This window comes from Thunnus thynnus, chromosome 1 (genome assembly GCF_963924715.1).
Source record: "Thunnus thynnus chromosome 1, fThuThy2.1, whole genome shotgun sequence".
Classification (NCBI taxonomy): domain Eukaryota; kingdom Metazoa; phylum Chordata; class Actinopteri; order Scombriformes; family Scombridae; genus Thunnus; species Thunnus thynnus.
This window is the reverse complement of record NC_089517.1, coordinates 29,122,599-29,149,035: the sequence shown is the minus strand read 5'-3', so window position 1 is coordinate 29,149,035 and position 26,437 is coordinate 29,122,599. Positions and strand designations below refer to the sequence as shown.

Sequence of the window (26,437 nt, the reverse complement as noted above, 5' to 3'; positions counted from 1 at the left end):
TGCATAGCAAGCTCATAATGTCAGTTACCATTTCCTCACAAATTAAGCTCCTGTACATCCTCCTGTACATCCTCCTTGTCCATCTACAAACCCTGACTATACATAAATTCAAGAGACTTAATGCATCCAAGTGGTAAGTGAAGCATGGTTTGTTTGCTGTGAAATGTTTTAAGCTGCTGTCCATCACAAGATAACCTCGTCCTGCTAGGAAATCACAACTGTTGGGACTATGAAACAACCTGGTGTAGCAACTATCTGGCAGAGACACCACAATAAACCCCTCAGGAGAGGCCTGCAATCACATCAGAGTGAGTGATAATACACTTTAGAGTGGAAGAGTTTTGAAGGCTGTAGATGTGAGTGCTACTGGCTAGACTGTTGAGTGCTATAAGGAGAGGCTGATTGCCTGCTGCCTCTATATCACTTGACAGGTGTAGACAGGAGGAGGTGGAGGGAGAGAACGTGGTTTGGGTCTCTCCAATGGCGCATCATTCTTGGCAACCAATGAGAGGAGATGGGGGCTATTGACTTGTCTGCCTTGATGGGCACTCAGTGGCTGACATCGCTGCAAACAACATCCTTCAATGCTAAACCAAATGGCCAAGCTTGATCAAGTCCTTTGCCCGTTAACCTCTTTACACCAACATAATCCTTAGATTACCCTCCAACCTGCCTTCCCTACCAATGTCCCTTTGGCAACAGGGAGTAATGCATTATGGAGATTGATGCCATATATGCCATTTCCATCTCTCCTTAAAAGTGTGTCACAGGAGGGATTCCAAAAATATCCATATAAAGTCTGTATTCCTATTCTAGCACAACCTTGACAAGGACCTCATTTTGTGAGTGTGTCTTCTGTTAGCAGATATGTACTGTCCGTTGTTGTTATACAAGGGCTTAATCAAAGAAATAAAGTTTGTTTTTGCCTATGGTATTTTCTTAATAACTAACCTTTAACACAGTGTGGTGCACATTTAGGATACTACATAATCATGTGTTTCCTTCACAGTGAAATATTCACTAATCACTATCATCAAAAATCATTGAGGGAACATTTGCCAGGAGATCCATATGATCACTTTCATACATTTCTATGCACAGGGTTAACTTTGTGAAGTTTTAAATAAATCTAGCTTATATGTAATGGTAAGCCATGCTATTATCTCATTACAGGTGTCTCTGCTCCAAGGTAAAGTAATCATGTTGAGGACAGAGCTATAGAATAGCAAGCTCCTTTCTTCAGACAGGCTGTAAATTGAGATGAACCTACTTGAGATGAACTCCTAATCAGTCGCTAGACAGAGACAGTGTCTCTGATGACTGGTGAAGGGTATTCATTGGAGAGGAGTTTAACATCATTGCGTCTGATTGACTGGGTTCTCAACCACCGAGGGTTAAGGGGGCTCCTGGGTTTAGCCTGGTCAGACAGAACAAGGAGGAGCGAGAGACAGAAAGAGAGCTAACGAAAGAGAGAGAGAGACCTTCAGTAAATAGGTAGTCCACTGAGAGTAGTACAGCAGTCTAATGGAGCCTCATCACGGCCAGTCTGTCAGTCAGTCAGGTGAAACAAGGTCTAACGGGGTCCTAATGAAGACAGCTTCACACCAAGTTGTCTTGAAACTGCAGAGCTAAAAAGCAGACACACTTATTATCCATCTTCCCATACTGTGGAATATTGCCCACTCAAAGTCACTAACAAGAGCAAAGGAGGATCCAACTTTAAGACCAAGACAGCCCACAACAGATTTTGTTCATTCTCTTTGCAATGAACACATTTTGAGAAACAGCACAGGGAAGGGAGTTTGTTGCAATGTACAGCTGTAACTCAGTTGTAGACACAAGGCTGCAGGCCAAATGCTGAAAATAATTACAGCTGTACTGATACAGTGCATAGAGTAATATACATGATATACGAAGTTCCAGTCTTGGATACAATATATCAGAGCTCATGGAACGCCACTTGACCAATTAAATTACTTGATTGTAATCAATTGTTGTTGACTTCTATATGACATCCATAATATAAGAGCTATAATAGTTTGTATTGTTTTGCTTATCCTATATTGCTTTTGTTGGTAACACTTCATAATACAGCTGCTACTTACACTGTAATAGCAGTGCCAATAAAATACTAATCAGTTCGAACTGGTACTTAAATGTATATACAATGCAAGAAGGACTATGGGGAATGACAGAGTCATAACTGGGCATTTAAGAAGAAGGAAAGAGGAAATAAATTATACTTTAAGTGTTTTGTAAATACTGTGCATCTATGGGGTACAGTACTAGGAAACAAAACTGAAGTTTGGAAAACATTGTGTTCACAACACTGATATTCTTTAGAACCAATTAAGTACATACTGTAAAAACATATTTCATAATTACAATATACTATCATAACTGACTGTGGTCAAGACAGCCATCATAGCTACCCATCACAGTTGCCCATAAAATTCAAGTTTGTGCTTTTCAGATCTTCATAGTAATTCATTGAACCAGCAAAATTATTGAATTTCTCAAAAAATGACAGTAGAATTTGGCCATAGTGTTTGTGCTGGATGAAGTTATAATAAATATTGGTCCAAAGTATCTTCCCACTATGGTGTTGGTTTTCTTAGCTCTTCTGCTGACTGTATTTCCAAAAATATAATCAGGCAAAATGATCAGCAAAAACAGATAAATAAATACTGCACAGTCCAGTCCAAGACTTTCTTCTATTATAGTGTTACCCTTTTGTTTTGTTTGGTGGGCTGCATCAAGCTATAAGTAGACATTAAATAAATTACTGCAGTTTGTAAATGTTTCCCCAATCTTATTAATAATACACAACCATGACATTGCTTAACTGAGCCATTAAATATGCATATGCACATTGGGATACAGAGTTTTCACAGATTTATAAAACATTCCCCACTAAATGCTCCTAAGGAAAGAAAATTGCAGTGGGCCAAGACAGAATTTAGAAGATAATTGAAGGACAAAACTGGAGTTAGATAAAACAAAATAATACTACATGTTGTATTTGAAAAAAAAAATCTACTACACAGGCTAACTACAATAAAACCTCTTTTAACATAAATTTTGATGTCCAACTATGAAAATTTGGACACATACACAAAGTGAATATTGTCCTTCTCCAACTACTGTTAAACTACTGTTAAAGGCAACACATAAAAACTACCAATAAGACAGGTTATCATGGTGTGAAGATAGAAAGAAATTACCCTGTCATGGTCTTTATAAGAATTTGCCCCTGATGCTGGCTGAAGCCCCTTCTATAGGCATCACAAAAAATGAAAATGCTTTTAGGTTGGTATAGGAACAGTGGATAAAAATGGAGAACCAATCATCCACACTGTCCTTCCCAGCCCAGTAGCACTGCCTCAGGACACAGCCTCTGGGTGGCCCCTAACCAAGACTGCCGTCTCTATGGTAAGTGGTCTTTCACAAGGTTGCCAGGGGCTTCAGCATATGCCACCAAATCCCTGGCGTATCTCCAATGGTAAACACAGGCCCTGCTAATGGAGGCATGATTCTCTGTATGTACTGTATGTATGTCTGTCTGTCTGTACTTCAGACTGACCTTCAGCTGGTCTACTCCTCCTCACCGCCAAATGTCTTCACGGCTGAATGAAGCTACACTGCTGGCCTCACTACATGTGGGAAAAAAAGAGAGACAGAGAAAAAAAGAATGGGTAAGACAGAGAGAGAACTCCTTATCTCTCCTTGACCTCAGGGTTCAAAGAAAGAGAAAATGTGTTCTGGGAGTCCAGAGTAAGAAATGCAAGCATGAACTGTTCACCAGATGTAGAGTTTAAGAGTATGCGTGCACATGCAAACAGGTGTACATACATGTATACACACTATCAGATACTGTTGGAGACACATGCCCACAAATACAGACAAGACATGCACATGAACATGGTGCTCTATATTGCATTCCCTTTGTGTACAGATAAGTCAAAACTTTTATTTCAGCCATGTCATGCCAAAATGTTGCCCATTGTAAAACTGTTAACATTTGATCTGTTTCACAATGACAATAATGGCACTGGGATATTGCTGTGGAAGTTTGTTTACCTTGCTAGGAAAAAGTGTGATGTTTGACAGACACTGTAAGCACAGGACACAGATAATTCTGTTTGTTTTTTTTGTTTTTTTTCCTCTTTAATATAGTATAGCCAACTCTCTTCCCCTCAGTGTTATGATCACATGCTATAATCACCATTGGTGTATATTTATTTTCCAACATATAAACTCAAACTTTACACATATGGTAATGGCAGGCTTCTAAGCCATTCACCTATGTGTAAACAGTCTGCGAGGACTGCCGAGTGGAAACAGCAGCACAGAGGATCTGACCTATGAGCCTTGGCAAACAAACCTTTCCATGTATTTATTTGTGTTGACTTTGTTTGTACTGCATGCATGCCTATTGCCAGTAAAGCATGCCATAGCCCACGCAGTAACCTATGTACTCACTCACAATCATAGAAAGACGCATGGTACTTCTTTACTCTCACAATGGCCAGTGCCCCAGTTTGTGTCTGTCATTCTGTGGGCATCTAACATAATTACAGGGCAGCTTTGTAGGTTTGTATAGGAGTATTGGGGCTAGATAAAGCTGTCATTACTGTACACATACACTGTCGACACACAAGCCCAGCACTGGGTACAATACAATCACTACAACTGTATTATCTTTCCTGTACAAGTCTATAATTAGTTTTTCCCTTGTTACAAAATGGGCATATGTTTTATGGAAGAATGAAAAGAAACAGATTACTTCAAACCTTAACCCTGTCCTATTTCTCGGAGATAGTTTTATAGCAGGCAGAGATAAGAAGAGAGCTACAGGGAGGGACTTTATAATGTGTGTCAGTATCAGGGAGTATGTGGGGAGTTCAGAGGCAGAGTAGAATGAGGAGCCCGGGGCTTAAGTCTTCAAATCACAGCTTTCCCAAGCACCGTCTCTGCTTTATAACACTGAAGATGTTAGAGGAATGGCAATTAGTTTTGACAGTGTACATTCATAGATGCTCTTACAGTAGGTGTGTATGTTTGTGTGTCCATTATACACACCCAATAATAATAATATCAATAATACCAACTTATAATATCATCTCTGGTGGCTTCTGTCCAAGGTTGTGCAATTAGTTTACAATACACTTCCCCTCTCATATCTACAAGGTATTTTAGGAGTGAAGGGGTTTATGCTGGCATCCATAAAACATAAAGGGGTCACATTTAATTGCAAGTGAAAGAGGAGATGAGACAAGACTAATTATCTTTATAGCCTGATGGTAATATTTTATTTAACTTCAGCACTGGGTTCTTCGCTATGTTGGCCAGTGGGCAGTAGACATGAGGAGATTTACTCATTGGGGTGCAGCTGAGCAGGTTTTTGTAGCAGCTATGATTCTCCATCAACTGCCAAAAAGACAACAATATATCCAGATGTGATGTATTCATTCTGTTCTTTCAGCCAAATACAAAAGGTGCCTATGCTACTATAATTTCACATACACATATATTTCACTCACATATGTGAGTTGCAGAACTAATGGCCAGCTTTATAAATGCAGCCATAACACTAAGAAATTGCCAAAAGCCTGGGACAAGAAGGCAGTCAGGAGGAGACAAGACTGTAAGAGAGAGATGATAGAGGGAGAAGGAGAAAAAACACAGAAAAATAAATTGAGTGAAAAACCCAAGACCAGAGAAAAGGGCGGGAGAGTGGTGTCATGGGAGCTGAGAGAGGCTAGTGCCATGCTATTGAGCGCCTGGAAGAGCACAGTCTCTGATTTCTTCCCTTTCTGTTTTTTTCCCTTTCAAAGAGCACTTGAAAGCTCTTCTGAGGTATCGAGCAGGTGGGGAGTGTTTGGTGAGGCAGACTGGGGCCGAGAATGGGCAGGGCTGGATAAAGTAGCTCCCTCTTCCTCTATCCAACACACAGAAGTGGAGGACTCAGAGGTCCAAAGGCCCAATGGCCCATAGCTCCAGCCAAGCATCTCTGAGGAGCCTTCAGTCGGGCAGAGGTGGAAATTGGAGGCATGAGACTGGGCACCCAGGATGAAGGCTAACTACAAAAGCTGCCTAAAACGTATCCACGCTTGGAAAAAGGAGAGCAATGTTGATACATATTTCAAAAGACAGTACCTTGACATTAAGATTTTTTTTGTTTTTTACCAAAACCACATAACATTTGACACTGGTCATTCCCAGTAGTTTCTCAGTGTTGACAACAACCTGCAAAATGTTCCTGTTGTTCTATTTGGCAAGTCACAAACTGCTGTAATTATACAGTACGTATCCCTTTAATACTGTTTTTAGTCATGAAGCACCTAAAACTCAACATTCACAATGTCACCTACCAAAAAATATTGATGCCAATATTTTCATATGCGTACTGTATACTATATATTAAACCATGTAAATTGCTGTCCTTGATTTGAGTCATCATGACACTTACATTTTTACTGAAACCTGCATAAGGCTGGAGATGTACTTGCTTTTTAACCATGCATTCATGTAGACAACCAGCTATGTCGTGAACGGAACTGTTAACATACTTCCCTATGTATTTTGCATGTTACTGGAGGATTCCAATAGAGGTGACAACAGAGCACTAATGGGGTGTTCACAGTAAGAGTGACAAAGCTACAAAACGGCCAAGCATGGCCAGCTACATTGTCACCAAGTCGCCGTTGAAGTGTTGCTCAAGCGCTCATTGATGTGGTTATGTCATCATGGGCTTGTGTACCATATTAAGCTATGATTATCTTTAATAGCTAGTAAACATGATTTAGTATTATTAAATAACACATTACCACAGCTATCCATTGTGCATTTAAAAATGTACATTACATACCTAGTACTCCCGCAATAGCTGCCACCCTCTGCCAAGCTGCATTTTTTTTTGTCCGTGTCATGGTAAATGAAAAGGGCAGAGTTAAATAGCACACAGAACTGGCTAACCGCAGGAATCAGTTTTTCTTCCATTTTTTAGACATAACTGAACAGGAAATGTGGGGAGAGTGAAGGGGAGTGGAAATGGTGAAACAAAAACATGATTGGTTGACACTTAACCACGTCATTGGAGCGCTGAAAAAAGTTGAGGCCAGCTCAACTTTGATTTCTAGCACGTCGCGCCGGTCAAGCAGCAAGTGTCAGGCATCAGTTCATCGCTTCATGTCACAGCTTCCATTGAAAATGACTTGTAGCCTGTTGTCGCCAGTAGTCTGAACACACAGTAAGGATATAAATAGAACTTCCACATTTCCATGATGTAAACAATAAACATGGCAACACTTGAGGGGGTTACTATTTTGTTTATTCTGAGATCATGACAGAAAATGCGACGGCGGTGCCGCTGTAGATCGTATTTTTAAGGTTCCTAAATCAAGCACATCGTGACAATGGTGAGTATGTTTCTCTCGCCTGTACTGATCTCACAGCGGCTATTCTGTCAAGTATATTTGTCACTGTGCAGTGGCAACAACACATCGTACTGATGTGGGTAATTGTGGACTTGTCTTCAAAACTTCCCGCCACTGTTGTCATTGCTGACATTCCTACTGACCCCTGACCTTGTCACATTCCCATACTGCCCCTACCGTTCATGAGCATATTGCATCTTGCAGACACATAGCGTTAATTTCAGAGGACATGCAAAACCAATGCTCCAAACGGATGCAGGATACGTGAGGCAGCCATCATGCGCACGGGAACGCATAGTGTTAAAAGTATATCTCTGGCCTAACACTGCTGAATTAAAGTGGGCTAGAAGGCAGTATTGACACAATCCAGATTTTTTTAAAGTTTGCACTTTAATATAATTGATCAAAACAGCAGCCAGCCTTTGAACACTTAATCCTCTGGGAGTAACTTCAAACAGTATCAATTATAGAAATCGGCTCGTAGGAGTGGAGTCAATTCCCTATCAATAAAGTATTCAGCGGCAATCACCAAGAGATTAGGGGAGAGATGAGCCAAGTGCAAACCCACAGGACTGCCTAAATCTACTGCATGCGGGATGCTCCAGTAAACTAAGTAGCTTCAGATGATCAAACAGGAGGTACTCCAATCAAACACTGCATAGAGCTACAGTAGCAGAAGCTGATAATGCAGCATTAGCCTGGAGAACATCTTTCAAGCCTTGACTGAAACATGCAAACTGAAATGTGGCACTACAGTTCTAGTCCAGTTACTCTGTATTGTTTGTTATGCTACAACTCAGTTTTAACAATCTAAACAAATAGATATAAAACAACCTGGGAAAATAGGATAAGTCCCTGTTTTTAGGTCCCAAAATGACAACATGATTACTGCAATTATATAATATTACTGACTTAAAATATGATGTGAATTGTAGGAAAAAGCCCCTATATGGCAATGTCTGGTTCTATTCTCAAGACCATTATATGAACTCCAATAAAAATTATTGTATAATTGTAACTGTATAACTATTTTAAACACTTTTTTCATTTAATCTAAAGCTAAAGCTAAAAAATCTACTAGAAATATCAGTTTTTCAACCATAGAAATCTCCCCTCTATCACCTCATGTGGGGATCCAGCCAAATATGTGAAATAATATGAAACTCTAAATATGAAACTGTATGAAATATTAGACTAAATATGATATATGTAAAAATAAGACCAAAAACCCAAATCAAGTCACTGTTATTAAAATATTCCTAGTGCAGGTTCGCTTTTGGTGTTACTCACTCCTCTGCATTTTATTAAGCCATTGATTGAGCTCCTCTCTCAGTTCTCCAATTTGATTGTTAATTCATGTACAATTACTTCTTGTTTGATTAAAAAAAAACCTTGGCCTGAACTGCTGACCTTGTAGAAGTTAACGAGAACTCTATGCAACAGGCCACCAGGATGTTCGCAAAGAAATCCTAATTCTAAATACATTTTCTATTTCTATGGCCAAACAGTACTGAAACAATGCAGAAAAAACTGCTTGTGTTTGCAGTTCACACAAAGACATAAGGGTATTAATCTTCAGCTCAGGCTTGTTTAACAATTGAGGGTTCAGATTGCCTATGATTAACTCTTACAAACAACATACAAAAACCAAAATACACAGATGCACATGCACACATTCACTCATGCATGCATATAAGCATACACCTACTTCTCTGCAGTATCAGTGTTACACTGTATAGATCTATTGACAGAGCCATGCCATATCAATGACACCTTCAATCTTTACAGGCCCTTCTCCCTGAAAGCCTCTGTTGCGACACAATCATTACAAATTGATTGCAAAATAGCTAACAATCATGATTAAATCATTAAATTCTTGTCTACGCTTCAGAGAATGGGGAGAAAATTAACTTCCCACCAACCTCTTTTTTTTTTTTTTTTTTTTTTTTTTTTTTTAACACGAAATAATGATTTTCTGCCAGTCTAATTACAAAGCCAACATCTGATCAAGCCTGCATCCAGAGGGGATTATCACATGCACCAGTATTAGACCTCATTACCAGCCTGAGTGCAGAATTATTACATCTTGTAATTGGATGGTGAGATTTATATACAGATCAGGCTGGTTTCTGTAAGATTGTAATTACAGGCTTCGTTGGTTAGCTACTTATCACTCAGCAGTGGAGTGCAGGAAATCGGCGCGTGGAAGAGCATTTCATTAACCCCTCACCCTGTCAGAGGGGGAAATCGCTGTACCTTCCATGTCTGTTTTAGGGACAACAGCATCTTTCACACATCAAACGATTTATCACCACCTCCTTTGCTCCATGCCTGGTTAGAGTGGCTCTCACTTTCTTGAACTCTTCAATGGATGGGAATGATGAGAAATTTGTCTGAATAAGCCATACATTTTTATCAATGACTGAGCCCCATTTTCTAATTACCCAAGCGAAGTATGAATATACCCCAAACTGTTCAGAGGTGTTTCATGAAGCACCATGCTCCAGAATTAGCTGGCTAGGGTTAACTGGCTAAAAGCTTAATACACTGGGAGGAGTGTGTGTGCATATACTGTAGGTGTTTGTGTATCCATCCATTTGGCTTCACCCATGTACACATACAGCTAAGAGACCACAGTATTTTTCCCATCTCTCCGTGGACAAAAGCTCTTCTAGTTGCTCCACTAGTTGCCTTTAGCTCATGTAAATTATTAAACACACTTTCTCCCCTTTTTTCTTGAGGAGGCCTTTAATTAATGGACCGGGACGCTTGTTAAACACCTCGCTTTCCATGGCACAAATCTGCCAAGTGTGATTAGACAGGGCAAGCGTGCTCCAGTTCATCAGAGGAGCAAAAGAGAGAGATAGAGAGGCTTCTGCAGCCATCATCATCATTCCTGATCACAAATGCAGCAATGGCTGCTCTACTTACAAACAGGTCACTCTCGATAAACCAAAGTAAATCTGCTCTGACAATGTCAAGCTCTTTTACATATGGTAATAAATTGAAAACGGGACTCAGGCAAATCATGAGGCAAATGAAATGAAAAATGACAGAGGGAGGAAAAACAAGAAATGTGTGTTGTAACGCGAAGCTGATGGAACACAACTCATTTGTGGTACATCATCCTGCAATTCAGCAAGAAATGCCTTGATCCACATGTCAGGGTGACACTGGTGGTGAAGAAAAGAAAGCATCAGCACCTCTTCACAGTTAACACCCATAAAACTTACTTTCTCTCTGCATACCCTGCAACCCTCTCCTGTAACAATCAATACAGGCCTACATTTTATGAGACAAGGAGTTAACTTGTTCAATTATGCCACAGACAGCTCTATTCTTTTGTAACAAGTAATCTGGGTAGTGAAATCAATACTGACAGGCTCACGGCACGCTAGCTAATTTCATATTACCTCCAGCCAATGGCAGAGCAGCTCGTAATGGAGCTGTAGTTCCACTTCATTACAAGGAAGGGGGGGGGGATCAATACTAGTAGACTCACACACGCCCACGTTAACACACACATACACACACACACACAAGCAAGCAAAGAGGCCAGGTCTGCTTCTCCACACACAGACTAACACAAACACATACGGGCAGAGAGGGCAACTCTGCAACTTCAGAGCCCCCATGGGGCTACACAGAGCTGTCTGATGCAGGGCAGATGGGGTGGGGGTGGTTGGAGGTCCGGGGTCGTAACCCCCCCGAAATAAATTACACTTCCAATCGTCAGAAAACAGGCGTGTGCACACACACAACCCACCACAAATACACAACTCTCATTTTCAAACTGTCAAGCAATCATGAGGGAAATACCATTTTTATTCACTGATCTACCTGTAAGCACACACACATGCACACAATTAACACTTGACTTCTTCACAACAAGGTCACAGTCTAAATCAGAGGTTGACTACTGAGAAGGAAAGGGAAAAAGAAGAAGAAAAAAAAATAAAAAAATAAGGGAGGATAACCTTCAGATGGCGGATCAAGTCTTTGACCTCTGCAGCTAATTACAAATTAAACTCCATATCTTCTTTTGTAAAAAAAAAAAATATCTCCATTCTTTTTTCCCATTATTGTTATCACTCTGTAGGATTAGCTGGGGACTAAGGGGATGATGTTGTCTAAGCCGATGTCAACTGTACAATTACTCTACTCATCCATCCCTTTCCAAGAAAAATAAGACACTGTAGATTAAGATAAGCCGTCTTGAGGAAGAATGGGGATGTAAAGCCTTTGACAATTACTAAGTACACATGGCACAGGGTGACGATTGCACTTGGTAAACAAACTAAATACTCATTAGACTTAACTCTGACATTCCTTTTTTCATAACTTCCTATTATGCAATTTGGATTTATTGCACTCATTAATAATCTTTACCAGGTTAGGCTACAAACACCGTGACAGCAGCATCGCTTAGCTTTAGTAAAGGGCGCCCGTAGAACGAAGGGCTACGTGAGAACACATCTCAACTGCATTAGGCGAGAGCCCAATTAAATGCATTTTAATCTAAATATCCCTCAATGTGCTTTATTGTTCTCCTTTAATTTCCTTGCCACTATTCCATATGGAGCACCAGTTATCAAGCAGACAGGCTTTATGAGCCCGATTGAGTTGTGCAATACTGGGGCTCATCAGTCCTCAGCCATTAACAGGTTGGCAAAGTCTCAGCAACAGGGGGACAGGCCTGTAACAAATGCCTGGGTTTTGGTGGGAATGTATTTAAGACACAGCTTTTCACTGGAGATATCAAACATTTATTAACAATTAGGTGTGCACAGCATTCATCACATACTAAAATGATTGTTAATTTATATGAAGTTTTAATGTGTGGATCATTGTGGGGTTTTCCTTATTATTAAGACCAGAGTGCATTTGCCAGTTGTGTATTACAGTCACAGACTTTATGATGTCCTTGCTCTAATGCACAACTGCCTTGTTCAGAAAATTGGCATTTCCTTCTTGTTATGCCCATTTTCTTGGCACAAAGTGATGATGCCTTTTCAGCTCTATGTACAACTTTTGCATAAAAAAACATGGGTATGTGGCTTTTGCTGGAGGATAGATGCAGGATAGAACTGGAGAATTTTGGGATGTAAGCACTATGTGTGTAAGCAAGGAATCTGGCTGAGCAGGAACATTTCTCCCTATGGCAAGCCATTTTACCATTTATAAGCTTGAATAGATTTACATTTTGGCCACTAGATACAGATACTAAAGTTATTTATGACTACTGAAAACAAAAGCTTAAGATATCCCTAATTACAATATATGTCAACTAGAAAATCGTCTGTATTAAAAGATGAAATCAGTCCCTTCAGGATCCTTGAGTTCTTTTGTGGTTTTTGCTGCAAATTAATTAAAATAAAATTTTTCACCATCATTTTTGGAAAATGCCAAGAAATTCCAATATACCCAGTCAAAATGATAACTCAAGATATTTGCAATTACAATTGGACTGGTAAAAGAGATAATTCAAGACCTCTCAAAACACATTTTGGAATTTCATTAATATATATACCGTGATGTAACAGATATGATTGTTGGGCTTGTCACACACACAGAGTGATACTACAATTGGAAATACTTAATTCAGATTTGATGAGTTAAAATTGATATCAGAGTTCAAATTTTGACTAGTCATATCTGTTGGTCAGGATGTGATTCTTATGCAAGGCTTTGGAACAAATTCTTGTCTTGCAAAGCAGAGATGATTGTCAGCTTGAAGTACAGCTACCATCATTTAGCAAATACTGAAAAAAAGAAAGTTTGTGTGATGAAAGAGAGCTGTGTTCCGCAGATAATTGATCAAGACATACAAGGGACATGCTCAGTTTTCCAAACAAGGTCATTTTAACCTTTGGTGCAGCAAGGATGTGAAAATTACCAACATGATTTTGATATTGTCAACTAGTGTGAATGATAATTCAAGATACCTATGAGAGGTCTCCTCAGATCAAGTTGCAAGCAGTTTCTTTTCATGTGACAGCGGGGAGCTTCCAAACAGGAGGAGTCACTAGTGCAATGCCTTACACTGTGTCTACACAGAAGGTGTAGTGTGAGCAGTACGTTAGCAGAGCAGCAGCAACAGCTAGTGCTTTGTTTGTATGTCTACACAGGATGCGTTCAGACACAGTGTTGAGTGTGGGTCATCCCCGTTTTGGCAGTGCTCAGAGCCCAATACACAATTAAAGTATTTATGCTAAATGTGAAGTGGGAGTGAGTGAAATGCGAGCCATTACATGGCCAGACTGTAATGATAAAAACGGAGGCATATCTGTTCCATAAGTGAGATGGACAACTGAAAAATGCGTCTGAAACGCTTTCTATGTAGACACTGCATTAGACATGATCCCTCACCGCCTTCCCACCGGCATATACTGCCAACTGGGCTCCCAGTCAAACCATAAAACACCACTGCCAGGAAAGAAATCTGGTTCTCTGTGGTAGTTTTTTTTCCCCTCCCCTCTACCTGTGTGAGCACATTTCTCATTAGTTTGAAATAATTGTAAGGCTAAAGGCAGAAAAAATGTTTTTTGTTTGTTTTAAAAACTACTATTTATCATTTAAGTGAAAGCACATTTATTAAATCAATGTTTTTGTTATTCCACCGAGGTTCTCTGTGTTTCTTATGGTAATGGTATTATTAATCAGAGTAGATTATATGAATGCAGACAATGAGATTGCAAATTCAGTTGAGACATATAGAAAATAGAGTGAAACACCTTTAACAGGTCTTCATGCATGCAACTGAAACAGGGGCTGTGAAGCGGAGACAGATAAACCAGGAGCTGAGAGATGTAAGATTCCGACTCACTCTCGCCCATTTTCACCTCCCATTATCTGATTAGCCTCCGATTTCTTCCCCATCAGTGCAGTGACCTGGATTTCGGGAGGATAGTGATGGTCAGCCAGGGTGGGGTCTGGTGAGAGGGGCCAAACCATTTGGGGGTGGCGGAACCATAAATCAGCAGCAGCGGGAGAGGAGAGTGAGGGGGATTTATAAAGATGTTGTGCTCGGCCAGCCCACTTGTGGACACTGTGATGAATTCACAAGCACATTGCCAAGGCAAACTACTTCATTATACCATGGCCCAGTGGTCATTAATCTCCCTGGGAGGCCAGCATCCTGGGGGATCGCCAGACCAGAGAATTTATTCAGGCCTGGAGGTACCCATTTCATTAGCCATTCAATCTGTTCAGTCCCCCTCTCTCTCTCTCTCTCTCTCTCTTCAGTCCTCTCTCTGTTTGTATTTATTATCATCTTAGTTCATATTATCTAATAAGTATCAGCTCAATTCCTCTCTTTTTCTCTCTGTGTAATGTCTTTATTATTACAAGTTACACATTCACAGAACATTCTCACAAATGTTGACTGCATTCAAATACTGGAGTTTTACACATTGGTTAGATATGGCCGTAACTGGATTTGTTATTTTTTTATGCCTTTATAATAGCAACAGTAGAGATACGACAGGAAACAAGGGGAGAGAGAGACGGTGAGCGACTAGGGATGGGTATCGAGAACCGGTAATAAACTGGTACCAGTTCCTGACTGGTCAGTACTGAAATACTGATAAGCTCCTGGACAAACGATGCTGCTACCAGTATTTATTTAATTCATTCTAACATTGCCGGCATTTTCAAATTCATAACCGTCCCCTAATGATGATGAAGCTGCCAGCATCAGGTAATTACGTTTGACGTTAAGTAACTGTGTGTTTACATTCTGTGTTCTCCAGTCATAGCTAACAGAACAAAATGTTCAAAAGTGTGGGCTCACTTTACTAAATTTAATGAAAATGCAGCTAAATGCAATATATGTAAAAAAAGTAGTTGTATGTAAAGGGGGTAACACCAGCAACCTCATGAAACACTTACAAATACAACATTCTATAAATCTAAAGCAGTTCAGTGTCTGACTGCTTTAGCAGAGCAGCTGCTGCACCTACGTCCTCAGTGCAGCCTCCTGGCTCCTATGCTGATGGGATTTACAAAACTAAAAATGCAACTGTCTCGACCTCGTCAAGTCAAGGTAACACTTGTTATCATTATCAAAATAAGTTAATTTAGGACTTAACTTACGTTTTAAGCACTTCTAATTTATGTTCCTAAATAATCCCATAGACAACGCCAGCCAAGCAGCAGCCAGCCACAGCTTCATCCCTCATTATATATAGGCCTACAAGAAACTCAAAAATCAATTTAACTTGTTATTTCTGCAAAAAAAAGTAATAATAAAATAACTGTTGAATCTTTTCCCATCTTTTTATGTCGAGTCTTTATTTTTTGCACCAAGTTATGAAGAGTAGTATCAATAAGAGTATAGATAGGTATCGGTATCAACAAGCAGTATCAGTATCGATATCGGTATCAATAAAATTCCAACGATACGATATAATATGATACGATACGAGCGACAGGCACCAAAAGTCTGCTGTAGAAATCAGATGTTATGGTTATGTAACATTCATTCAGGCAATCTATGACTTTCACTTAGTTGTTCCATCCATCTATCCATTTTCCAGCGCTAATCTGGGACCGGGTTGCGGTGGCATCAGACTGAAAGAAAGCCCATACCCAGCAACACCTTCCAGCTCCTCCTGGGGGATCCCAAGGCATTCCCAGGCCAGAAGAGATATGTAGTCCCTCCAGCATGTTCTGGGCCTGCTCCGGGGTCTCTTACCAGTTGGATTTGCCTGGAACACCTCCAGAGGTAGGCATCCAGGAGGCATCCTAAACAAGTGCCCAAACTACCTGAGCTGGCTCCTTTTGATGTGAAGGAGCAGCAGCTCTACTCTGAGCTCCCCCCTGATGTCCAAGCTCCTCAGCCTATCTCTCAGGCTGAGCCCAGACACCCTCTCAGTTACTTATTTATTTACTTCATTATTGTCACAGAAAAATTCCCTTCTGTACAGTATATTCACACAACTAAAAATTAAGTTTGTACTACTTAGTATGATGTGTACTATGTATTTACATTATAAGGATCAGCCTTACAAAGTTTTAACTACAATGTATTTTTCAAAAAAGTGGTTGGTAAAGTATTTTCGGGTGGGTAAAGACTCCTCTGCAATCCTTTATCAACATCTATATACTGCTGCATTTATGCACTTGCACTGCTGGTCTAGGGATGTCAGTTTCGGTTAATTTTGCTTTCAATACACCGCAGCTAGCCTACATCTTATCTTCATACAGTCTGTGGGCTACCATTGACTGTATCTAAATATGAACAAGTCTGCGCAGTAGAGTCAGGTGGTGGGATGATGGTCGTCAAATAACCAATTAAAAACAAACTTATCAGAAAAATCAACATCAGTGTGATAACAGCTACCTAAAATGACAGAAACCATCTTTGGGAAAAGTTTATTTTTATTTATTTTTTAGTTTGGCTCATGTCCTGTCCGCTAACATAGAGGGGACGGGACTTATGACCTATACTGCAGCCAGCCACCAAAGGCAATCAAGAGGTTTTGGCTTCACTTTTGGGGAGCTGTCATGATGTCCATGTTTATATACAGTCAATGTGGGCTACACACAGCATGGAACAGCTAGGCTAACGATGCTGGCCACGCTAACTAGCCACTGGCCACAGTTAAGGCTGGTAAATGGATCCATCATGTCTCTTTTTATGTGCAGGTTGGTGCTCCTGTCAGTGTTGGACACTCCGTGTGAGACACTTCGGTCAGTAAATGTGTATTTTTAAAACTTATTTCGGGGCTGCGCTCACTCTCAGTCCCGCAATGTACCGAAATTTGGCACCGATTGATTTAACGTGAATAACATGAAGTAACGAGTTCAGTACTCAACCCTAGTATGCAAGTTAACCTATAGACCGACATGTGTAACCGGTCAAAAATATTCTCAGTGGTTAACTGATTAACCAATTAACGGTTAATCGTTGACATTCCTAGGTCCAACACTGCAAGTTCAGCTGCAAAAGACAACCTGATAGTCTTAGATAGGAGGTGAGGCAGAGGTGAGACAGAGAAGGGATTCCCAGAGGTAAACTCTCAGCTGCTGGCTACTTCAGGTTCTGTAATGGTGTCATTACTGAGGGCAAGTGCTGCTGGCCCAACATGTTATGGGAGGGCCAACATCCAGTGATTACTTATTAATGCTGGGACTCTTTATTCCACACACATATAGAGAAAACAAATATGCTATCCCCTCTGTCTATTACTGTGATCAAACAGATGCACCTGGACACAGAAACACGGCTCCATACAAACACTCAACCATGCTTGTGCACAAACACCTACACGCTTCAAGGTGAATAAGGGTTGCCTTTGGCATTGTAAATTCTAGAGGATATCGATATTTATCTTCAGCTGCTGTTTGCTAAGCAACTGAGGTTAGTTGTAGTGGCATTATAACTGCCAATTGGTAACACCCTGTCTGACACAACCATACACCGACACATATTATTCTTGTCTGGCACACACAGACAAACACTGGCTTACTATCTCTCAAACACACACACACACAGTCCAGGAAACATTCACGACAACACTCAACATTCCTCCCATGTTGTGAGGTCTGTAATACCACCATGTCAGCCAAGCACACTAACACCCTCAATCTGTTATCATGTGATCAGACCTTGCATCTAAAAACATAGGGAAATCTTCATCTTTCTATGTTCCCTTGCTCCTCTCCCTGAAGGATTTAACCATATATATATGTGGAATAATTTCATCAACCATGCTGTGTCCCGGTGGACCCCTTCCACTTTAAACACTTAACGGGCTAAATAAATAATGATGGCTTGCGCACTGTGTGTGTGTTAACGTTAACGGCACCAGCCACTAGCCCCGAGTCCCACAGCAGCAGGAGTCCTTAAAGCGAATAATTTGCTTCCGCTAAGGCCGCCACACCGTAGCCATTCGCCAAGCAGATTATGGGCCTTTAAGTAGCAGTCAGGCCTGAAATGTGACTCTAGGGCTCACGGGCTGTCGGGGAGGAGGCAAGACTCCTTAGAGAGAAACAGTAGGGCAGGACAGACAGACATGGGGACTACAGTACCAGTTAGGAGAAATGCTAAATCTATAAATATGAAGTTACAAGAGGAGACATGGAGGGAGAGGTGAGGTGTTGGGGGCACTTACAAAGATGAACACAGCAACATAAAGGACACTCCTTTACCTCATGGTTGCATACCTCAACAACTGTGATCAGACCCTGTAGTGTGGGCACAGCATGAAGCCATCAGCCTGTATAACATGCAAGTTTAATCAACAGGTCTTTTAGCTGGTCACTTGCTTTTTATATCAAATTGGAAACTGTTCTTCTTTTATTTACTATTTTTATTTTGTCTCACTTTGATCAAATGTGTTTTATTTATTATGATCATGTTGTGATCTTGTTGGGTTCTTTGGAATCTGAGTGGTTTTCTATATGACAGGAATGGCACAGTAAGAAATGTTGCTTACCTTGATGATATGTTGCAGGTTTGAGTTCACCCAAACTGATGTACGGACCTGTCTCTTCATCAAACCAGTTTGCATTGGCTGCCTCCTATTTTACCGTTCAATCCTAAACAAGCAAAAACAAAAAAACACCAACCTTATTGTCTCAATTCGGTTAGATAGGTCTCTAAACATATTAAGTTTTGCCTCGAGAAAACGTTACATAAAATACTCTGCTTTATTTATTATTTTATTTATTTCTATCTGACATGACTTTTCCACAAAAAAGTGAAATTACTTAAAGTTTTACATCTCATTCTACTCCCTCACTGAAAAACCCAGAGCTGATGAATATGCAGATATGTTCATTTCAAAAGTTTAACTGCTGGGTGACAACAAGTCACCTAATCCACTGAAAAGTCAATTTACAGCGTATGTGCACTGGAGGCATCAAGTTTCCACATCACACTTGTGTAAGTTGCACAAGATGGACCTTGATTGGCTTCCAAACTAGCTGTGATGTCACAAATAACACTTGTACATACTTAAACTGAGATTTAAGTTGAGCAATGAGACTGACCGCCTTCAGCAGATGAATGTGAAAACAGCCTTCTAGTGTCAAACTCTGCACATACAGTACATGATTCTGCACAGTGAAGCTCAAACCTCCAAGTAAATTAACAATAACCATACACCGTAGCTCATCTTTAACTGGAGGGGGACTTTCATAGCAATTTTCACATTCCAGTAAATGTAGCCTCACATATGGATTATTAAATCTTAACTATCCAATCTTCATATATGTGTACATGAAAATAAGTGGGCTACCAGCTGTAGATATGAATTTGAATATCTAGTGGGAATTCAGGAATCATCCCATTCAATATCTTTATCTTTGATTCCTACTCTCCATTATTGTTACCACTGGATTATGCAAAACTGAAGTCCTTCCCCATGAACAGTGGTTTATAACCTTACTCACTCTTCTCTCCAATCATCGTCTCTCACGTCCTCCTGCTCTCTGTGCATTTAGGACCTCGCCAATGTCCCCATCCACAACTAATACCACACTCCTGCTCTGATCAACCCCTACAATACCTTCCCATCCCTCCCATCACTTTAAAGTCATTAAACAGTGAACACAGATGCAAAACATCCGTACTACATAAGGATAAGAACAAAAAATGTTCTGCCTTTGGTAGGAGCAGAAAGAGTCTATTGAGATACATAATGCTTTCTATATAGTGATCAAATTGCCAGATAAAGGGCCTAATGCATGCATGTGTGTGCACACGTGCTGTCTTCTGTGTATGATAAAGTCTGTTCACAGCCCTCGTCCTGGGCTTGGAGCTTACAATGATAAGCCCATTACGATATCAGGCTTTAATTCAAACAGCTTTGCTGACAAAAAAAATAATCAATAACATATTTCCCTAAACCTTCTCTTCTTGTTTTTCTTTGTAAGCTCAGCACGTTCTGAATCAACTTTACATCCTCAATTTGACTCCAAACAGCACCAGGCTCCAGTTAAACCCTGGAGAAAGCAAGCAGACACCATCAGTTGATCTATCATGCCATCTCCTCACTGAAGAGCGGACAGAAACATCAAATCACCCTGAAATGACATCTGAACATCAATACATGGTCCCCGCCCCTCCAATGTGACAGTAAAAGCTGTATTGATTTCCACCCAGATTAAGGATACTGCTGGGAGCAATTTAAACATACAAGATGAAGTGTCCCGGCCCAATCATGAGTGATGTCTTTCAGTGTGTATAATCTCGCATTTTGAAGAAGCAGAGGTCTGGATCATGGATGTGTAAAGGATAGGACAGGCCTCAGTAAGATCCAAACATTGGAGAGAGAGAGATAAAATGTCAGGAAATACTGACAAATACCCATCACAGTTTCCCACAGCATAAGGTGACATCTTCAAAGGTCCTGTTTTGTCCAAGTTATTCAATTCACAATGACATAATGAGAAAAGCAGCAAGTCTTCACATTGCAGAAGCTGGAAATAGACCATGTTTGGCATTTTTTTTACTTATAAATTACTTATTCGATTAATAAAATGGTTGGCGGCTAAATTTCTCTTCATTACGTTTCAGCACTAACAAACAAAATGGCTGACAGACTTATCAAGTAACGCTAAAACTGCCAAACGTTTGTTGGTTACTTCTTCTCAAATACATTTGTTTTCTTGTTTTCGTTTGTTTTGTTGTTTTTCTTGTTTTGTTTTTTGTTATTGTTGTTGTCCATGTCACATCATTATAACTTACACTTGGTCCAAGTGACCAGTTTTTTGGCTATAGTAAATTATGGCAATTTGTCATTTTTGACGATAAGCTAAATGACTGAACAGTTCATTTTTAAAAAAGGATAAAAACATATATATATATATGGGGAAAAAATAATTTATTATGGTAATCTACCCGAGATTTTGAGTACATGGTTATTTAGTGGTCAGTATTCCATCTCCAACGGTTTTAACGTTAAGGTACAAGTCAATATGTTAGCTAGCTCACACGGTGTTTCCTGTAATAAGTTAGGGGCTAGCCTCCAAAACCTAGCAAGGTTGGCTGAAAACAACTGTTTATGTAGCCAGCAATTAGCTGAGGTTATGTTGTAGGTGAGGTGGCTACATAAAAATGTCGACACTGAAAGGACAAAATACAGCATACTACTTACGGCAGTTGGTCACACCGACCAATGGTGTAGCTGTTGCCAGAGTCAGGCTCAAGAATAGTTGCGTGCGTACATTCCGACGTAACGATGACGACATGTTGAATTCGTCCTCTTCTTTTCCAGTTAACTTGAACCTGAATGCTTGTACAGATGTTCGGTCTCTATTTTACATTATTTTAAAAACGGTGTTGAACTGTAAAAACAGAGAGAAAGAAAGAAAATTCTTCTTTTCTGATTAATAGCAGGTGACAACAAACGCTAATGTGCATTTCTGCCACCTGCTGGTGCGGAACAATACCTACAGGACAGGACAAAAACCGTTTTCATCCCATTTTCTCTCAAGTAACTAAATAAAATAGCATTAACTGGTACTATTTAGATCTCAAATGTGCTTGAGAAGTAAAAAAGAGTAAAATTAAAATAAGGTCAATTGAACTAAATAAATAATAAAAAAGTGTTGTTCTAGATGACAACAGACATGGAGAGACAGGTTTTCTAGTATTTCGGTTATAGCCTACATGTATTTACATAGCCTACTCATTTCTTTTATTGTGTATTGTATGTGTGTATAAACTTTATATTGTGTAGCCTATTCATAAAACATTTTTATTAGTTCAGTTTCACAGCTTACTAATGTGAACCATGAACTGTATATTGTTGGATAGAATAGTTAGATATAGAATAGAATATAAAACATTTTAGGTTTGGTTCACCAAGAATCTAGACTTAGATATTTGAGTGGGAAGCTATACAACAAGTCTCCAGGGCACTATCCCAGATTTTTTTTTTCCATAAGGTCTCTCTGTGTTCATCTTTTAAATAAAGATGTAATCCCTACATGGTGTAAAATGTTTAATAGCAATGGAATTCAATTTAAAATATATATGATAGTGTATATGGTGTACTTTGTAGCAGAGGTGTTTCACAGACACACATCGCTACTCTAGCATTTGTCTCCTTCTGCTTTTGAGAGTATTGCTAGCAACATCTTACCCATCATTCACTGACTCTCATATTTACACTACCTACCCAGATGCACACAGGCACCCACCACAGATGTGCAAGCATATATAAACACACATACACACCCATTCAGTTCATCCAGATTTTCCTTCCCCCAGCTGTGCAGTAGTGCTGAGGCCATGTATCCTGATGGCACTGATGATGCTTCATGCAGCCCTCAGGCCTCTGAAGGTTAACTCCCTGACCTCTGTGGTCTCCTGGCTGCTCTGATAGATAGGCCTGCTAATAGATAACTCAACAGAGAGAGCACACAGCACTAATCCAACTAATGTTAGACATTTCATAATGGATGTAGCACAACACTCCTTCTGTACTAGTTTCATCAGCTCGATCACCTGTTTACTGTAGCCCACTGTGTAAAGCTCCAAGTTGGTGTGGTGTGAATCATGAAGTTGTGACCCTTGTCAATGTGGTAACAGTCTTGCACAAGTCCTCTGTTTTACAGTGGGTTGCACGGGTACAATATCATCTAAGGTCATCATATTGCAAAGATTTTGATATGTATTACATTGGTTTTATTGTGTCTGGACACAAACAGTATATAAATTCATATAATAAATCCTGCATAACATACACTCATACATTACTGTGTATGTGTAATATTGATGACATTTTTTCTTTTGATACATAAGATTTTCATTTATTGCTCTACAATAATTCACTTCATTGTGGGCATCATACTGCCTCTGGCCTTAATGTAGTGGCCATCACATAAAAAACATTGAAGTGTATAATTTCATTGTACTTGTAACCCAAGCATATTATATTTTTGGGCAGTGTTTGCATAGTGAACCATATATCTGCTGAGTGAATGAAAGACTGCGAGGAAAACAGAGAGAAACAATGTTTTCAGTCGAAACTAAGTGATATCACATCCTGTGTTGCAGAACAATCAAAGCCTAGGTGAGACCCGAACACATGTGCACTTGAACTTGGCTAAATGTTGCTCTTGAACATGTGATAGGTGCTGGGAAAAACAAGCCATTAGAGCCGGTTCAGGTAAACAAAATAGGACTCCAGCAGGAACAAGCAACATTGAGGGGTTGTGGGGTGGGTGGGTGTCTTTGAAGTGGCTCGGAGTATTCCCCTGACACTTCTGAGATATTTATTTGAATAATGTGCAGATTCACACCCGAGTGAGCAGAGATCTGTACGGTGGGTGGGAAGATGACAGGGTTTAATTTCCAACTCTTCTGAGAGGAGTAGTAAGAGAGAGGGAGGGAGACAGAGGAAAGAGAGACAAGGGAATTACAGAAAGAGAGAGAGAGACAGAGGGGGGAGAGAAATAAAGAGCAAGATATGATGCGAGGAAGGCAGATGGAAGTATATCAGTTTCCCTAAAAACATTTTGACATTTTAAATCGAAAGCAGTTTGCAGGCAGTAAATAAAGGGAAGGGAATCAATAGCAGTCAGTGATAAGGGGATAAAGCAGCTAAATATGAAATACAGCCTAACAAAATGGTATGGATTTCCAATGGGGCCACGTGACAGAGGCTGCTTTGAAATGCAAATAGTAACTTATGCACATTGTCCTTCTCAGGTCTGGCCACCTATTGATCGGCTAAAACAAATTCTATTGATCATTGAATATTTAATGGAGATAATTAAATCTCTCATGGAGGTACTTACACCCCGTTTCCAGTTTTCATACTCAGGAGAGCTGCTTTCGACTCACTAAAGCTCCACCACTGCTCGATGAAGGATAGCGCACAACTAATTGCAATAAAAGTAGATATTGAGTTCATGTTGAGAATAGTGCACAGGCTGTTTCCTGTCAACCTGAGTGTTCCTCACAAAGGGAAGAGACATGTCTACCAAAAATGTAAAGCGAAAATCGCCTTGTACTGATCTAATTGAGGCAGTCAATTATCTGCAAATGTTGTTAAACGTTCCTGCTTCATGTAACATATGAATGAATGTATTGAGAATTATACAATTTGGATTTAAATTATGCACTGCCAAAATTCATTGGTGGCTGGGTGAGAAAAGACACAGCAAATATGAACTGACTTTGGAAGTGGAAAGCAGTGACTAGATTAGTCTAAAACATCAGCCTCACTGTATATTTATGAGAAAAAGTTAGAGCAGAAATGTAACTTCTGGCATATATAAGCTTCTTGCTGTTGGAGTTCCCATTATACAGCTACAAAATGGCACCATCTGTTACCTTTTGGGCTTTTTCAAGTCTATCTCACCACAATACTTAAATGCCTATGTGTACATTGAGACAGATTTTGGTCACTATAATTGTTTTTCTTGTTCATACTGGCCCTGAAGAGATCCCCTCCTAAAGCAATTTCAATGTGAGTGATGGGGGACAAAATCCACAGTCCTTTTTTGTGAAAAAATGTAATTTAAAGTTCCCCTGAAGCTGTATATGAGCAGTTCAGCAGTCTGAGTTACAATCCTGTACATTTAGAAAGTGTAGAACAGGTCACTTGAGGCAATATTGAGAACATGAGTATTTTGACCCATTATGTGTGTACCTAATGTACTGTACCTTTATATTCTAGTGTATAGTGTAGTTTTTGAAGTAGGATTGCAGCTATTTTCTGATCAACAAATACTGAATACAATGATTAAAAAACTTATTTGTCAGGTATGGTATGCTGGTTGGAAATCACTCTATCTAGCTAGACCCTCTCTTCAGCTAATTATTGCATTTTTGCAGCAAAATTGAAAAGCCCACTGCATCTGATCAAGCCACTCATTCTAAAAACTAATGTCTAAGCGTGACAATGCTTTTCACTTATGATTACTAGCTATATGGCTGCAGATGCTGTGCAGAGCTGTGCAGATGAATAAACTGACAACTGACAAATAGCTCCAAACTCTTAAGTGTCTCTTAAACCAAAATCTGCACTGTTTTATACATTTCTTGAGTTTAATAAAAAGGATAAATCTCTATACCAGATGCATAGACATGAAACTGATATCAATCTTCTCATCTGAGTGTAAGTTTAACAACGAACAAGCATAATATCTATGTTGGATTATTGCTCTGTGCTCTCAGGAGCCACTTCTTTCATCTTTTCAGGAGCCACTGTAGGGGAAAGAACGTGAGGAAAAGTGAGGAAAGAAAAATCTCCTTAATTGACCGACATAATTTATGACATTAAGAGACTGGCAAACAGGAAAAGGTTGCTGTCAGGATAGTATTAGAGGGCAGCTCTCACTGCATGGGCCAGTGTTAAACAAAGTACCAATCAATAACCCTTTTATTAGTGACCGCAATCAATGTACCTGTGACTGAGTGAGCCAATTAACGCTATCGATCGGCTGGGCAGAAGAAAGAGAAGAAGGGAAGGGGACGGGGGCGTAGGAGAGAGACAGGAAAGAAAATATGGGAGATGATAGCAGAGGATGAGCAGCAGTGTCTTCCTCAGGTCTTGTTTTCCTTCTCATCTGTAGGGAGGGGGAGTGAGAAGACCAGATTCCCACCAAGCAAGAGGCCCCGAAGGTCTGCCGGTGAGGACACCCTGACAGAAAGCAGAGGCCGCCTATCTCCCAGGAGGAAGTGAGTGTGTGTGTATATGTGTGTAGTGGTGGTGGTGGTGGGGTGGAGTTAAGGGGAAGCTGCCCACCCCACAACCCCCCATTCGTGCACATCATCTCATGCTGGGGGTGAGCTGCACTGGGAATGCAGCACTACTCGTCTTCTCACCACTGGTTCTGAATAGTAATGAGGTCATAGGGATATAGGTCCCTGTGCACGCTCAGCTCCACCTCACTCCCCAAGAGACTGACCAGTGTGTGACTGTGTATGTGAGATAACCGAGACTTGGGGACACACATTACATAATTTCCTAGGGTCTCTGTATAATACAAAAACTGCACATGATACTAAATGTCAGGGCTGCTGTATTAAATAC

The 26,437-nt window shown here is 40.1% G+C and overlaps 1 long non-coding RNA gene across 3 annotated transcripts in view; it reads right to left on the bottom strand.

Moving 5' to 3' along the window:
* LOC137186110 (uncharacterized) overlaps positions 1-21,787 on the bottom strand; it is a 93,126-nt gene extending 71,339 nt beyond the window's left edge. Inside the window, exons 1-3 of one of the 3 annotated variants that reach the window (XR_010928966.1) lie at positions 21,545-21,787; positions 18,881-18,983; positions 3,584-3,653 (exon numbers count right to left, since the gene is read on the bottom strand). This is a non-coding gene — a long non-coding RNA (uncharacterized lncRNA). The remainder of the gene's footprint in view (positions 1-3,583; positions 3,654-18,880; positions 18,984-21,544) is intronic. The other 2 variants (XR_010928967.1, XR_010928965.1) reach the window with 2 other exon arrangements.
* Between the last annotated feature and the right edge of the window lie 4,650 nt (positions 21,788-26,437).